Consider the following 18779-nt stretch of genomic DNA (forward strand, 5'->3'; position numbering starts at 1 on the left):
CAGTAGAATCATTTTATCTATTTTAATTATTTTTTTTTCCTGAGAACAGTTAATGATATTTCAAAGATCCATTTCCATAGTGCTTGAACATAATTCAAAGAAATAGGTAGGTAAATTATTATGTCTTTACACACAAGTAAGAGGTAACCTTTGAATTTCTAATTGAATTTTAAGAAAATAAATGATTTTTAGGCTTTCATGTTATTAAGCAGAATAAATACAGAAAATTCTTTATTATGTTAACCTAATAGAAAACAAACCAAAACAAATGAAGCTCTTCTTTTTTTAAAGCAAGTGTGGAATGATAAAGTCAGTCTTTTTATCTCTCTATTATTCTGTCTCTCAATCTCTGTCTCTCAATCTCTCTGTCTTTCTCCTTATAACAGAAAAATGAGTTACTCATACATCTTGAAGTTCTTCAATATAGAGAGATACATGTACCCCACTACAGTTTATCACTATCATCCCCATTTTATTAATTTTTAATATGGATAATTCTTCTATTTCTTTTTGAGCAGATTATTACACTTTTTATTTCCTTTTTGCAATTGTAAAAGTTACCTTAAAAATCCTCAGATATCTTTTGTTGTTAAAGCAGGGAAGGAATTGTATGTATTAGTAGCCTTGGACTGATGAATGCATATAAAGTTAGTAAGCTGCCATCAACAGATATATGAAATTGTGCTTAAATTAGAATTTAACATTGCATTACTTAGTGCAATTGTTATACTTTATTGTCACGGAGGCCAGGCATCAAAATATCAGTTATTAGTTAAGCAACATTATACAGTAATATACATTAAATATTATACAATATAATATAATATATACATAATATACATAATACATAATATATACATATACATACTGACATGAATTAATACTCTTATTATATAATACATATATATGTGTATTATACAATACACATGAGTATTATATAATACTCATTATTATATAATGCATATATATGTGCATTAAACAGTATTATAGAGTATTAATTCATGTAAGGCCTTTGTAAAACATCAGAAATGTTCCAGAGTACTTGCACTGTATTCTAAACCCTCCAAATAGAGGGATCATAGAGATACTTATAAAGGTGTAAAGATAACAGAGTTAAAAAAAACACTGCTATAGGGGCATCTAGGTGTTAGTCAGTTGGGTATCCAAATCTTGATTTTGGCTGGGGTCATGATGTCAGGGTCAGGAAATCAAGCCCCAGATCAGGCTCTGCACTCAGCATGGAGTCTGCTTTTCCCTCTTCCTCTGCTCTTCCCTGTCACTCACTCTCTCTCCATCACTCTAAAATAAATAAATAAATAAAATCTTTTTTTTTTTCTGCTTCTCAGCTTAACCAAGTCATTTTATTTATATATATTTTTTAATTTTTTATTTTTTATAAACATGTATTTTTATCCCCAGCGGTACAGGTCTGTGAATCAGCACTCACCAAAGCACATACCCTCCCCAATGTCCATAACCCCACCCCCCCTTCTCCCAACCCCCCCTCCCCCCAGCAACCCTCAGTTTGTTTTGTGAGATAAAGAGTCCCTTATGGTTTGTCTCCCTCCCAATCCCATCTTGTTTCATTGATTCTTCTTCTACCCACTTAAGCCCCCATGTTGCATCGGAGAAGATATTTGCAAATGACATATCAGATAAAGGACTAGTGTCCAAAATCAATAAATAAAATCTTTTAAAAAAATACTGCTATATTTTTCAAATGTTTTGATTATAATAATGTACTTTGTGAAAAAAAGAATAGGACAATTCTGAGATTTAAGATACTTTTTTTCTAAGCTTATTTGACTATGAAACCTATATCCTGGGGCACCTGGGTGGCTCAGTGGCTTAAGCCTCTGCCTTTGGCTCAGGTCATGATCTCAGGGTTCTGGGATCAAGTCCTGCATCAGGCTCTGCTCAGTGGGGAGCCTGCTTCCTCCTCCTCTCTCTCTCTACCTGCCTCTCTGCCTACTTGTGATCTTTCTTTCTGTCAAATAAATAAATAAAATCGTAAAAAAAAAAAAAAAAACCTATATCCTTGAAGCATCTAAAATTTACTTTGTGGACCTACTAAGTAAGTTATCATTGGTCTACTCAGTGATTTACTATTTTTTAAAATTCCAATGACCTACAACATATTTTATCATTCCATCAGAGAAGCAAAAATATTTTAGGGCCTGCTTTTTGCAACCAGAAATGCTTTAGCACACAAAAGGACAATTATATAGCAGTGAAGAAAGCATGAACATTACAAGACATCATTATTATTCAGTTACATGTCAATGGTGGAATGGTGATATATTTCATTTGTGTTCTATTAATGCCATCATTTGAAAATATCGTTTTATTTTGTTCAGCTCATGAAAAAGGAAATATCTTCTCTTCAGAAAGTGGCAGAATAAGCAAAATATGGGCATTAAAGTCTATGAAATTGTTAAAATGAAACTAGTGAAAAATAACTGTAACATAAACAAACTGGTACTACTTTCCAGAAGAGTCCTAAATAGATCCATATCATGTTCTAATTCTATTCCAAGCATGAGAAAATCTCCTGCAAGCCCTTTCTTAGATCAACTGGTATTATGAATATAAGGTAGGAACTAATAGGAACATAGTAAGTGTGAAAAACAAACTGTGGTGTTATAGGATATAAAAAGCAAATATACTTAATGATGAGAAAATCAGACCTTTTTTACTCAGATCAAGAAGGCAAGAATGCCTTCTCTTACCACTCATTTTCAGCACCATGCTGGAAGTTGCTAATGCAATTAGTTTAGATAAAGAAGAAGAAGAAGAAGAAGAAGAAGAAGAAGAAGAAGAAGAAGAAGAAGAAGAAGAAGAAGAAGAGGAGGAGGAGGAGGAGGAGGAGGAGGAGGAGGAGGAGGAGGAGGAGGAGGAGGAGGAGGAGGAGGAGGAGGAGGAGGAGGAGGAGGAGGAGGAAATTATTTAATTAAAGATACGCAAATTGGGAAGGAAGACTTAAAACTGCCTCTGTTCACAGATTATATGACCACCTATGTAGAAAACTGGAAACAACCAACAACAGCAACAATAGTAACTCCTGAAACCAATAAGAGATTATAGCAAGTTTGAGAAAATATAGGCTAATATGCAAAAGTCAATCACTCTTTTGTATATCAACAATGGAACAAGTAAAATTTGTATAAAAATATAATACTATTTACAGCAGCACCCCCCAAATGTAGTAATTCAGTATTATCTAACAAAATCTGTATAAGATCTATATGAGGAAAACTGCAAAAGTCTGATGAATGAAATCAAAGGGGAACTAAATAAATGGAGAGATATTCCATGTTCATGAATAAAAGACATTAATATTGTCAAGATGTCAGTTCTTCCAACTTGATCTACAGGTTTAATATAACCTCAATCAAAACCCTGGAAGTTATTTTGTATATGTCAACAAATTAATTCTAAAGTTTATATGGAGACGCAAAAGGCCCAGAATAACAAATGCAATACTGAGGAACAAGGTCAAGTACTGATACTAGCCAACTTCAAGAGTTACTAGAAAGTTGCAGTAAACAACACAGTGTGCTTTTTGAGAAAGAACAGACAAATAGGCCAGTGGAACAGAATAGAGAGCCCAGAAATAGACACACGAACATAGTCAACTGGTCTTTGACAAAGAAGCAAAGGCAATACAATGAAACAAAGTTAATCTTTTCTAAAAAAAAAAAAAAAAAAAAAAAAAGGTACTGGAACAATTGGACATCCATATATCAAAATATGAATCTAGATAACAGATTTTAGGCTCTTTTTAACTCAAAATGGATCATAGACTTAGTGTACAACACAAAACTATAAAATTCCTGCAACATATATAAGAAGAAAACCGAGATGACCTTGGATATGGCCATGCCATTTTAGATACAATATCAAAGCCATGATGCATGGAAAAGTAATTGATTAGTTGAACTTCTCTGAAATTAAAAACTTCTGTCTGTATAAGGTAATGTCAAAAGAATGAGAAAATAAACCACAGACTAACAGAAAATATTTGCAAAGTTCACATCTGATAAAGGACTATTATCCAAGATTAAGAATACTTAAAACTCAAAAATAAGGAAATATACCACCCTGAGACCGTAGGTGGGCATCTGCCTTCAGCCCAGGTCATGGTCCCAGGATCTTGGAATTGAGCCTATTGGACTCCCTACTCTGCATGAGCCTGCTTTTCCCTCTGCCCCTCCCCCTGCTTGTACTTTTTCCCTTACCCCAAATAAATAAAATATTAAAAAAGAAAACATGCAACCCAATTTTAAAATTGAGCCAAAAACCTTATTTCAAACCTCATCAAAGAGTTATAGATGGCAAAGAAGCATTTGAAAGTTATTCCACATCTTATGTTATTAGGGAAATGCAAATTTTTTTTAAAAAATGAGGTATCACCACATACCTAGTAGAATCACCAAAATGTGGGATACTGACAACACCAAATCCTGGTAAGAATGTGGAATGTAGTGGTCGGAGTGTAAAAATGGTACAGTGACTTTGAAAGACAGTTTAGTGATTTCTCACAAAACTAAAGATATTCTTATCCAATGATTCAGTGATTATGCTCCTTCGTATTTACCCAAAGGAGTTGAAAACATTATTACACAAAAATCCTGCACGTGGATATTTATTGCAGCTTCTTGATAATTGCCAAAACTTGGAAGCAACCAAAATGTCCTTCATTAAATGAAGGAATAAATAGACTATGGTCTATCCAGATAGTGGAATGTTATTCAGTGATAAAAAGAAATGAATTTTCAAGCCATGAAAAGACATGGAGGAAACTTAAATGCATATTAACAAGTGAAAGACCCCAATCTACCAAGACTACCTACAGTATGATTCCAACTATATGACTTTCTGGAAAAGGCAAAACTATGGAGATAATAAAAAGATCAGTGGTTTCCAGGATTTTGGTGAGGGGAAGGGAAAAAGGATAAATAGGAGGAGCACAGAGAACTTTCAGGGTAGTGAAAATATTCTTTATGATACTATAATGGTAGATACACATCATTATACATTTGTTCAAACCCATAGAATGTATAAATACCAAGAATGAAATAAATATAAATTAAAGACTTCAGGTAATTATGCTGTGTCAATGAAGATTTATCAATTATAATAAATGTTCCGCTCTGGTGGGAGATGGTCCTAATGAAGGAGGCTATGCATGTATGAGGCAGGTGATACTTTGGGAATTTTCTAAATTAAAAAGTAAAAAGAGTAAATATATTGGCATTTTATTTATTGCCTTATTTAAGTTTAAAACACCTTTACATAGTAAATTAAATTTAGAAAACTAAAAACAAAAAAATTTTAAAAATAAATTTAGAAAGCTATTTATGTTTAATTGCTACGTAATCTATAGCTGATAAAGATGAGGTCTTGCTAAGTCTTAACACTTGGACCTTACCTCCTAATGCTTTTTATTTGTAACATAATTAATATGATTTCTATCACTTTGGCTTATATATTTTGCAAGTATCAAAATCAACCATTAAGTATGAGAACTGTAGTCAATCTACAAAGAATTTGTTCAGTTTGGGTGGGGACTTATTTATAATAGTTATCCAGTTAAGCATAAGCAAAAAAAAAAAGTTTTGAATGTCTTAGATTCAAAGAAATTCACTTTGGTGGAAATTCTTATCTTTATGTGGGGTCCAGCAACTAAGCATTGACTTTCATGTGTTTTCTTCTGAAACTGCATTGCAGCTATCTCTTTCTCTGTTTTATTTCAAAAGGCAGGTGTTAGCTTTAAGACCTTGCTCTATTTCCAATTACTGTACACTGCCTTTGTTACTAAGCATTCCTGAGTGATCATGAATAATTTTAAGTTATGTTTCAGTGTATTGAGACTCTGGGACTAAAATGTCAAATTAGAAAGAGAAATGTGGGCCAAGCATCTTCCCTTGTGTCTTCAATAAAGTATCTTAAAATTGAGAATTCTCAATTGTTTGAGTCAGGATTCATAAAAAAGCCTGAGCAGACACTGAAATTTTATCAAGGCTGATTGATATTTTCCAAATTTTTAAGACAATTCCAAATTTCCCATGGAAAAATAAGTATATAATTTTGTACATTCAAAGCATCAACATAAACATTTAACTAACTTTGCTATCTCAATAGAGAGTTGACACCAGTTAGCATAAATAGTGTGTGAAAATGCAGGGAAAGGAAAAAGTTGATTTGATTGACAGCCTCCAGACTTAAGATATTTTACTTCTACATTTGGTATTGTTATATCTTTTTGAAAGAAAAGAACATAGAAGAAATTACTTAAGTTGAATTTAAAGTCTTAACATATAGAGATTTATTAAAAACCTTGAAAATACAATTTTTAAAAAATATATAAAAATTCACTTAGTGTACTTCCAGTTAATGGACATTTGATCATTGAAGTTTATACATATTAAATATATATTACATATATGTGTATTATACGTATATGGGCATCTCTCTCTATATACGTGTATCTAAGTACTTTATCAGATGTACCCATCTGTCTATCTATCATTCATCTATCTAACTACCACCTTCTCTTGCAGTTAGTTCTGGTCAATTCACTCTGTTTAGTCAGTGAAATGTAACAGAAATGTTTGTTGTACTTCTGACAAGTCTCCTCAAAAGGAAGATGTTAGACTCTTCTTCCCTTCTTTGCCTTTATCCTGCTTGGAATACAGGCTAATTTAGAACTTGTCTCAGCCATCCTGGACAATGGGGATAAGTTCTATGCCTTAAAGAGAATGTACTGAGGATGTGCTTAGGCAGGGAGGCACACAAAACAATCAGCTTTTACAGAGTAGTCTGAACCTCCAAACTGGAGGGAAGGGACAGGACAGGAACCAGCTCTGAGTCATTGATGATTTGTAAAACTGCCAAGTGTGCCTTGGCCTATCTACTTTCAGATTCATTCAATGGGAGTAATTAAAAGTTTAAATACTAAATGGTTGGGTCCTCAGACTTCTCGGTTCCCCAAAAAACAAAAACAAAATATATATAAGGAAGAAAGAGTCCTTGTACTTTAGAGATACACACTAATGAATGAAATGATATAAAGGCAGGAACTGGCTCGAAGATATCTCAGTGTGCATTGTGGGTATGCAGCATTAATGGAAGTATGGAGGGAGGAAGTAAGATTGGCCTTGGATTTAAAATGTTTAAAGCTGGAAGATGGGTATGTAAGGGTTCATTATAGGATTTTTTCTGTGTTTTGAAAGATTCAGTAATAAAAATGAGAGGATGTACTTAAAGAATCCAAAGGTGGGAGGTATAGGAAGAAAAGAAAGGGAAGATAAAGAGAGACAAGCTGAGAGAGAAATGGAGAGAGAGAATCAGAGGTCACATGCACAGAATGGAAATTAAAAACAGAATAAAAATGGCATCAGACTTCTTAAAAGTAACCTTTTTGCTAGTCCACTATGAAGGAATATCTTTGAAATTATTAAAGAAAATATTTAATCTCAGAATTCTATATTAAGATAAATGATCAATCAAGTACAAGCACAGAATTAAAACTTTTTAAAAATTTAAGGTGGCCTCTTTTTCTTGGCAAATACTAGAAAAACTGCTCTAAGAAAATGAGTAGTAAACAAAGAGAAAGACAACAGATTCAAGAAACAGAAAAGCCAACACAGAGCAGAGAAAAGCAAAGTGTTAAGATGACAGTTATGGTCTAAATTTAGAAATGAACCTGGTTAGATTAGATTAGATGAGGCAGGAGTTGAGAGACTGTTAGAAGAAAAAATATATATAACTGACTGATTATGCAATATGACTGAGTTCTCAAAAATTAGTATTGGGCATTTGAAATAGTTGGTGGAACATCTTCTTTAATAGGTAAGTAGAAAACTAAACAAAATGAAAAACATTGTCATGATTAATCCAATAAAAATCAAGAGCGATTTTGAAAGAGTATAATTCTCCATTTGGGAGTGCATCACACTAATATCACCAAAAACATGCAAAACTGACTTCTATGAATCCCAAACTGTAGTAATCTCTTGGGAGAATTGCAAAGGGAAAACAAGATAAAATGGTAAAATTAGCAAAAGGTATAATTAATAGATTATTTAAAATTTGATAAATCAAGAATTGAATTATAAGTTTATTTGATAATAAAATAGCAAAGGTTAGAATTAAAAGCTGAGATAGGAGAACTGGGAATTAGAAAGATGTACAGCAAGGTACTTCTTTTTTTTAATATAAACTTTTAAGTACTATTTGTGTTTCTTAATAAAGTTGTTACTATATGTATTTCAAATTCTTTTATTGATGAAATCTGCATGTATGTGCATGGATAACATGGTCTTATATTATAGATATACACATATATCCACACACATACACACACACACACACACATACCCACTTTTTGTCAAAAAGTATATTTTCACTGTTGTAATTGTTATGGTGGTTTTGACTCTATATGACAAGGAGAGGCTGCCAGCTGCTCTTTGAATTTGCAGAAATGGAAGGTCATCATAGTGCAGATCTTCTTTGTCCTGCCCTGGGTCATTTGTGTGACCCTTTCAGTTATGCAAATATGGGGGCAAGTAGAAACTCATAGTCCTGGGATTAGGTTGAAACAAGATTTTTTTTTTCCATGTGATTTAGCAAAATCCACCTCTATGCAGAGCTCAGGGTAAGAGAATGAACGTATTTGCATAATGACTCTAGGGACATTCTGGCCAAGGTACAAAGCATGAAATTGGAATGAGTCTCTAAAACAAAAATTTCGTCAATAAGCAGAGAATCTAGACAGGTGATTTCCCATGAATGCAAAATACAACCTAAGAGTTTGTTGATTGGAAATGATTTTAGCCCAGTTTATGGCTAATGTTAAAAGCTCTTCTAGACTACTTGCTCAAGAAGAACACAGCTGAATTTACATGTATGTTAAAAGAAATTGCATCTCCAGTATTCAGCCCAGAATCACAATTCATGGTTGCAAGAACATATGGTGCCAGCAGTATTAACAAATAGCACCATTGATCTGTGTGGGATGAGTCTCCAAAAGCTCCCTCATGTGACTGTAAAAAGCAACAACAGTGGTCAACCAATTAAGATCCTACTTCTCTTTCAGTTTGGCAATCAAAGAATTGTTGCCCTCCCCATGAATAAGCTGATAGACACTTTGCCCAATTTGAGGTGGTAGAGAAGTCTGAAGAAAGAGATAAAGTGGACAATGCCTAAAATAGGGCATTGTGGGCTGTGGAAATTAATTATAAAAAAAAAAAAAAAAAGAAAAAGATGTGATGACATATGTAATGCAAACTGGCAGGAGCTCCACTATTTACATATATGAAGACATCTCTTCATATATTCCCATTACATCGATTTCCTTCATACCACTTTAGCAACTCAGATGTATGGCCACACCATGGATCATTCCCCATTCCGAGTCATAAATTTCCTAAATGTCTCCCTTAACACCACTAACTTTCTTTTCTTCTAAATACAGTCGTCAATCTTTGAGCCTCTTTCTAATCTTAAAGTCAGCAAACTTTTTTTTTTAATGTAAAGAGTCAGATAGAAAATATTTTATGTTTTCCTATTATAGGATGCCTATTGCAATTCTCAACCTGTCATTGTAGCATAAAAGCAATCATAGGTATTTGCAAACAACTAGGCAAGCTGTGTTCTAAGAAATCTTTAATTGTAAAACAGTTGTCTAGTTAGGAGACGGTAAGAATAGGATATTACCACAGAATTTTCCTTCTAAGCCTGGAAAGAGCATACATTACTTTCACTTTATAATGCATTGTCCAGAAATGACTCACATGGACGCAGTCTGATTGCAGGAGAGTTTGAGAAATGTATTTCGGTGTGCCAAAGAGAACGGAATTAGAGAACATTTAGCCAATTTCTGACAATAATACTAATTGTTGCCCAAACTGTTTATCTCTACTACAATGTCACTATTTCACAAGATGATTTGTGGTGCTAATATTTCTTTGGGATTTTAAATACTCGCTGGTGTTGTTATACTTTTCTTATTAGTTCAAAAGCTTAAAATTAATTTCTCCGTAAAATATGAAAAAGAACATAAAACAAGTTTGAGTCTACACAAAATAATTTGAATTCAATTCCTCAGGAATATAAGAAACAAAACAATACAAGACAAAAGGATGAGAAGTCTGGTGATTTGAAACTAGGTTCACAAAAATAGAAGAAGATTGTGATGATTAAGTTATCTTAAGGGAGGGTGGGTAGCGAGGGTACTGACCAACATTTCCATTACCAAGACCAAAAATTTCAAGGCCTAAAAAAGAAAAAGAAGGGGGGGAGGAAAGAAGAAGAAGAAGAACAACAACAACAACAACTAATCACAAGTGAAATCTCTCCTTGGTTGTGACCATTATTTTACTATTTAAGAGTATTAATTAAGCCATTCCATGTGAGGACCACATTACATGAAGTTTACCTACCACGGAGGAAAAGTTCTAACCAGTGGGCCTCCTCTGACTATCCTGTACACATCTGGATCCTGCTTAAGCTCATTTGAAGCAAAAGATGTTGCTGCTTCTAAGAATGCATATTATATCATGAATAGCAGTTCTAGATGTCTAAGATCTATTCTACTTAGGCAGCTTCCCTCAAAACGAAAACATTGGATGAGAACAATCACACATTATAAGGTAAACTTCCTTGGGCTGAGAGTCACGTCAATCATGGTTTTCTCGCAAACCCAAAGCTGCCTTTTTCTCTGCTAGAAGCTGTTATCATCTTCAAAGCCATATCAAAACAGTGTTTGTTCTATGCTTTGATTTCACCCACATGGTGAATTCAAAGACAGGTCTACTTGAGAGTGGAGAGAGACTATTTCAGATGTTGTTTGAGCATTTGTCTTGCGATGTTTGTAAACGTGATTTAAGTGCTTCAGTTCTAATAAAAATCCTTTAAATGCAGTGGAATTTTTTGTTTTCATTGAAACATTCCACCTTCCGTTTTTCAAAAGTGCTCATAGCTGAGATCTCATCTGAAATACAAAACTCCAAAAGGTTTGGATAAGGGCAATATAATGGCAATTCACCTCAAAGAGTTCATTTTCCTTTTTACTCTGATGCAGTCCAGTAAAAACAACAAACAACAAAAAAGCTTTTTTAAAATGAAAATTTCTAAATACCTGGCACAAATAGCCAATTTTTCTTTGGGAAAAGAAAAGTCATTAGGAAGATAATGTTACTTAAGGTTCATTTTGCATTGAGGATATTTGACACTATTCACCGGAGATAAACAGATGCATGTGATTTACATATGAAAACCTATCAGATAATGCAAAAATTTGTATGTGAAATGCTTCATTCACTGAATTAGCCTATGGTAATTTCTCATTATATGAAAAAGAAAATGATTACTACAAATGTCTAAATAAATATTAATGTGCTTATATTGTTTTTAAATAAATAAAATCTTTAGAGAGAACAATAAGCAGGGGGAATCATTTAAAGGTACAGTTGCTATTTTAGGTTTTATTTCTCTGAAGAGCCCATAAAAAAGACTTACAAAATTAAATATGGTGATGAGCTGAAAAATATGATTTTTTTAAAACTTCCTTTCTTGTTAGACCATTTTAAATGAAGTTTGAGAAGGAAAAATTGATTTAAAAATGGACATGATATACATGATAAACTTTCATATCTTGACTGAGTTAAAGCAATTGTTAATATGACCAAATTTTGATTATTATCTCTCTTCACCAAAGTAAAAATGATACAAAGATTTTGGTAAACTCAGCTTCTCTCTTCTACATGCATTCTCCCCTTTTCTAGAAGTAAACATTTCTTCAAAATTCAGGTATAGAAACTGAAATAGTTTTGAACACAACCTTCAACTCAGAACCCATTCTTTAAAAGAAAAGGAAATTTTGCCAATATTCATCATTGACCATGTTCTAAATGAAAAGAGGTCATTGTCCTGCAGCAACCTACACACTATCCACTTGGGTTGGACAGAGCAAGGATACCTAGGGAACAAATTAGAAGGGTAAAGAGAAAAAAAATGCTATCATTTGTGATAAACTGTCCATATACATTTCTGGAGATGCATACCAGAAGATGTCTAGGTGAGAGATAAACTTCAGGATTTACTTTATATAGTTCATGAGAGAGAAAAGTAAGAGCAAGAGGGCCAGAAGCACAGAAGGGATTGGACAACAAATTTGGCAAAACCTTGACAAACGGTTTAATCTGTGATGGGTCAAGAAGTATGCATTTGCACTTCTCTCTACTTTTGTGCTGTTCAAAACTTTCACATACTAAAATATATCTTTGAAAGCTATATTAAGTCATCTGCCAAATATGCTAAAGTGTTGTCAGTATATTCCTTGGGTTATTTTAAAAGGAAATATTGTTCATTCCTCTTTCACAAACAGCTCTCTAGAACCTTTAGTATGCTGTATATTTTATGATGGCTAATAAACATGTAATGCTGATAAAAAGCCCGGTCAAGTTTTTTAAGTTAACGTTATCCTGTTCTTCCAGTCTCCTCCCCACCCCCTGCCCCCCAGCACAAATGGACTCTAATTATGTGTAAATTGCCTAGATTCTGACCTTGTCCTTATTTAAAGCTGCTTTACCAGTGTTTGTAGGTTAAGGCTAAGAAAGAAGGTCTATTCACACATATATAGATATATGAGATTCATTTTTCCTTAGATGCTTCTTTTATATTAAAAGTCATTTCTTTCAGTATTATTTGCTAGGCATATATCTATTCTTCAAATTATTAATGATGTGATTTGGATCAGTTCCAAATTTGTCATATCTGTTTTTTTATTGTGTGTGGAAGTATTATTTCACTTGTGATAGCATTAAATATCAACTCCAGATTATGTTTCCCAACCTAAACCTCTTCTCTGACCATAACTAGGTTATAGAAAAGTCAGCAATACCTCTAGGTTCCTAAATATTGACTGCCGCAAAATGTCATTAATCTGTACTAATTGGAGGAAGCTTAGTTTCAATTAAGGAAAAAAACCCTGATAATATATTATTTCAGAAAGGAATAGAGTTCTATTATTTCAAGTACCTACATTAACTCACATTAAACTAACAAAGTGTTATCCAATACACATCCTTGACTTGATTTAATGGTTTGTAATTAGCATATCAATTGTGTGGAAATGGATCCTTCTAAAGTGCTTGAGGGTGCTTAGAAAGTTTGTTCTACTAAGTATTTTCAAGGATCCTCTTGCAATCTTATTTACATTATTAATTTACTCTCTATAAAAAGAAAGAAATTAATCAATGCAAAAATAACATTCTTGTCAGCCTCTGGTCAAATAATGAATTTTGACTTAGTAAAACACAGTTATTAAAGTTTTTATCTACTCTTCACATCCTAATTATAATAACACAGTTTTGTTAAGGTTTGATATATTTTTCTCCATCTGTAACGGAAATTCTACCGATTGAAAGGAAGAGATCTTCTGATTTCCCATTCTTTTCCCTTTAATGAGAGAGAATGTCTTCTTGTGGTTACCACCTTTCAAACAATAACAAGTTATTTGAGATATGGGTAGTAGTTATTTGAGAGATATGTATGAGACTCCCATGATCTTAAAGAAAAAAACAAATTTGGAATTTGCTCTTGCAGTGGATTTTTATTAGTGCACAGTACTGTGCCTGGAACTTTAATTCAGTATATATATATATATATATATATTTTTTTTTTTTCAGTACATATATATTGACCAAATATTAGGTTCTGGACCACTAATCAACACAATTCATTTTCAATCATGCTTATAAAACCTAATCCTGCTTTCAATGTAGAATTTATTCTTTACTCTTTTGTATTTTATTCTATTTTTAAATGAAAGAAAATAGTTTCAAATATGGGTCAGAAGGCTAAAACTAGCCAAATCATGAGATAAAGAATAAGTAAGATATCGCAAGATAAAGAATAAGCAAAATTGGATTTCAACTTTAGAAGGAAGATCTTGGTTTATATCTGCTCTCCTTTGTAGTAAGGCAGGGTTAACTTAATTATTTATGAGCCTTTCTTAATAAGCATCTAACATCAATCTTGGCTTTTTCTATAATGACAGATACTATCGCAATAGGGGTTGCATACTCTTTTGGTTTACAACCTTCACTGTTTTGATATTTGCCAAATTTTTGCATATCTTTCCTATTTCAGAGTTTCTGTTATGTCTCTGTCTTCTTTCTATCATTTCTTTATGTATTTTAGATCAATATCATAGTTTTCTTTAGTATGTTTCTGTGGCTGAACATGCCTTGTTCTTTTAACCTTTCCTCATAGGTCTTTTTTCAAAACCCTTCATCAAATCTTTCTTCTGAACTCTGCAATTTGTCCACATTCTTTCCCAGATGTTTCACTACTGTATACATTTATGTGCAGTGCACGATAATGAATGACGCCCTAAGGTATGTGCTGTTTTATCAGAGCTTTCATTCTAGTGAATATAATGATGTGTATTCACATATTTGTTATTCCTTTTAATTTCCTGTATTTTCCCTTTATTTATTCCGATTTTTTTTTCCTGTTTGAAACATTTACACTTAGGTTAAGAAATTTACTTATGGAAATATTGATGAATAAATAAACGTGTGAAGTGAAGTGAATCCAAAGTTTGCATCATTTTTGCTTCTATGACCTTCTTATAAGTAGAAAACATTAATTTTGGACAAAATACCTATACGTGGACTTTTTCCTTTTTTTGAATTTGTATGTTAATAACTGGTAGAATTAGATGATCCTTATTTAGCTCTTTATACCCATAAAGCAGTTCTCAGCACTTTTTAATAATTCATTGAATGTTTTGCTGCAGGGCTGCTGTGTTCTCAAAATTATATAAATCATATGATTGAGAGGAGAGATGCAAGAATTTACAGTTTTTCTAAAGGAAGTTTACACGTACATTGTATAACACAAAGATGTTGTGGAAAATATAGATTTAAAAAGACCTTAAATGTCTACACATTTTGCACTATTTGAATTTATTTTGATTGCATATACCTGAGAAAAACTTTAAAACTAGAAATGTACTTCATCCAAAACAAAATCTAATTAAAGCCAACAGGAGAAAATGGAGTCATGACTGACACTCACCTTTATTTTAATACCCCCATCCCCACCAAAAAAGAAAGAAAAAAAAAAAAGAAAGAAAGAAAGAAAGAAGAAAGAAAAAAGAAAAAAGAAAGCATTGATTTTCAAAGTATGCTGTTTCTTTTCTAGGCTATATTCCCAAAATCTGAAATATCATTCTGTAAGAAATATTGACTTTCTGAAAACTAGACAACATCCAATAATCTCACTAGTGATTCATCAGAGAGAATCTTGGAATCACTACAATAATGAATAGACAACCTTGCAAAGCAGTTTAATTTGGGATGCCTATATATTTAGGGGTTGAAAACATGATACTTCAAAAAATTATAAATTTGAGCTTTTTTTTTATCCTTGAGTTTTGTTTACATTCAGATTTTATTTTTTTTAAAGATTTTATTTATTTATTTGATAGAGATCACAAGTAGGTAGAAAGGCAGGCAAAAAGAGAGAGAGGAGGAAGCAGGCTCCCTGCTGAGCAGAGAGCCCGATGCGGGGCTCGATCCCAGGACCCTGGGATCATGACCTGAGGCGAAGGCAGAGGCTTTAACCCACCTAGCCACCCAGGCACCCCTACATTCATATTTTAAACTGAATTTCCTAAAATGATCTTTTAGATCCATTTGTATTTTAATAGATTCATATATACCTAGCATCAGAATACTTATTCAAGCAAGAGCTACATAAAGTATAAAAGTTCAAGAAGGTAAAACCATGACTCTTATACAAATATAAAATCAAGACAAGTAAACTTAAAGGCAAATTAAAGGCAACTCTAATCAATGAACTACTAAGCTGTTAAAGGCAATCAAAGATTCTGAAGATTTTATATATTACATATTATATAAATATACATAAAATGGAAACCCTTAAGTGATTTTGCTAATAGAATAAAAATGATCAATATTTGAGGTTCTATCAAGTACAGTGTTTCAGGTCACAATTTCTACAAAGTAGAAATTAATTGCATTTCTAATGGACAAAACTCATTTGCATTTCTATGGACAAAAATCATGGGCATTACTGTCAGTTTTCTACAACTTCTATTTTCAGTTTTTGACAACTTAATTTGTAGAAATATTTTATGGAGTTATAAACTAGCCTAGTCCATAGAAATATGATCAGATGTACATACCTCCATAAAACCATATAATATATAATTCCCAGAGAACTCAGTAGATAATGTTTCACTGAAAGAACACCCAGTGTTTTTTTCTTATTTTGCCTATTTGTGTCTCCTGTCCAATATTTCCTAGCAGTTTTATTTTTTTTAAGATTTTATTTATTTATTTGACAGAGATCACAAGTAGGCAGAGAGGCAGGCAGAGAGAGAGGAAGGGAAGCAGGCTCCCTGCTCAGCAGAGAGCCCGATGCAGGGCTCAATCCCAGGACCCTGGAATCATGACCTGAGCTGAAGGCAGAGGCTTAACCCACTGAGCCACCCAGATGCCCCATGAGTAATATTTTTAATAATATTTATTTTTGAATTATGTTCTGCTTCTTTAGTGAATCAGTTGATAGCACCAATTTGGGAAATCCTAGCAAACTGAAACACCAATCCCTCATGAACTATGAATTGAACGTTCTCTGGGATCAGACAATATAGCCAATGTCTAAAACTGTATATCATTAACTTCCATATCATTATTCTTTTTTTCTTTCCATATTTCCAACTTTTTCCAAAAATGAACAAGTTCACTTTTTTTCTCACCAATTCTTGTTGCACTTAACTCCCCAAATAGTGTTCCTGTATTCTTACAGTTGGGGAATTGATTCAAAGTAATAACTTAAAATTAGATTAAATCCATTCTATTTCTCCTGGTCTGGCTTATGCTCCACTCCCATTTCTCTACTTTCTTTACATCAAATCAAGTCTCAGAATCTTAGAGTTTTAGAGCTGAATAAAACTAGATGAAAATTAGTCTAAACTCTTATCAAATGAAAATTCCTAACAGTGGTGGAGGTAGACAGAAAATGCTCCCCATTCCTCTTCCTCCCCACCCTCCAAATATTCACACTGTAATCCCCCAAACCTATGAATATGTTGCCTTATGTGACAAAAAGGACATTTCAGATGTATTGAACTAAGGATCTTAAAATCTGGAGACTGTCCTGGATTACCCACTTGGTCCCAGTCTAATCACAAGAATCTTGATAAAAAAGACCATAGTAGAGGAGTGTGTGTGTGTGTGTGTGTGTGTGTGTGTGTGTGTGTGTGTGAGAGAGAGAGAGAGGAAGAGAGAGAGAGGGAGAAAGAGAGAAATATCTGAAGATGTGGGATGCCTGGGTGGCTCAGTGGATTGAGCATCGGACACTTGGATTCTGCTCAGGTCATGACCTCAGGTTCCTGAGATCCAGCCTCATTTCAGGCTCTGCACTCAGGAGGGAGTCTTCTTAGGATTCTCTCTCTCCCTCTCTCTCTCCTCCTTCCCCTGCTCATGCTTTCTTTCTTTCTCTCTGAAAGAAGTAAATAAATAAATCATTAAAAAATGAAAGAAAGAAAGAAAGAAAGAAAGAAAGAAAGAAAGAGAGAAAGGAAGGAAGGAAGGAAGGAAGGAAGGAAAAAGAAAAAAAAGAAAAGAAAGAAAAGGTCTGACGATTCTACCCTATCCTGTGGATCTTGAAGATAAAGAAAGTCCATAAACTAAGGAAAGCAGGCAACCTCTAAACACTGAAAATCAAAACAAACAAACAAACAAACCAAAAAACAAACAAATAAATAAATAAATAAAGGAAAAAAGGTTCTCTCTCTAGAGTCTCCAGAAAGAATGCAGTCTTGCTAATAGTAGCTGTTGTTTTGAGCCAAAGTTGGTGTTAATCCATTAGAACAGCCATAGGAAACTAATACAGTGGTCTAAAATTAGAACATTTATATAAACAGGGAAATTGCCATTTTCTAAAGTAGCCTGTTGCATTCCTGAAAGCCTAAGTGCTCAGGAAATTATTTAAATTGAGCTGATATCTAGATATCCAGATATAGATATCCAGCTGTTACGTCTGATGACAGCTCCCTTCTTGATCTCATTAACTTCACACCCAAACTTACAGCATTTCAGTGTTGCCATTTTGTATGTGTTACCAGGATGCTTTTTGTCTTCCAATCAAAACCAAATGAAACAAACATTGTCATGTTCATTGTTTTTTCCATTGTAAAACTCTGTCATCATGCTGTATATGTCATGTTTTCCTTTCCTCATTTTCTCTACCACTGTGCTAGTGCAAATCTCTCCCCCAGTCTATGCTTACTACAATAGTCTCCAAACTCAGATCTCTGTGATCTGGACTCATTGCCATGTCTCTAAATCTGAGGTCTCAGTTTCTCAGTTTGGCCTATATGCTGTTGCCAGGGAAATTTTCTAAAAACACTAGTTTCAGGCCATTTCTTGGCTTACCAGCCTGTTTTCCCTTATGGCTTATCAGATAAAAAGCTTTTGTACCTAATTCTCAGTTCCTTTACAGTGACCCCAATGGGGCTGGCTTCCTGGGCACGTGGCATGTACAGTGCTGAAAGCCCTCTGCTTAGAAAAGGCCTCTCACTCTTGCCTAATACTCTGCTGTCACTGTCTTAGAATTCTTAATAATATATTTGAAGATTCTACTGATTTATTTATTTGAGAGAGAGAGCAAGCACAAGTTGGAGGGAGGGGCAGAGAGAGAGGGAGAAGCAGATTCCCAGCTGAGTAGGGGCCCGA

The sequence above is a fragment of the Mustela erminea genome, chromosome 8, assembly GCF_009829155.1.
Source record: "Mustela erminea isolate mMusErm1 chromosome 8, mMusErm1.Pri, whole genome shotgun sequence".
Taxonomy (NCBI): domain Eukaryota; kingdom Metazoa; phylum Chordata; class Mammalia; order Carnivora; family Mustelidae; genus Mustela; species Mustela erminea.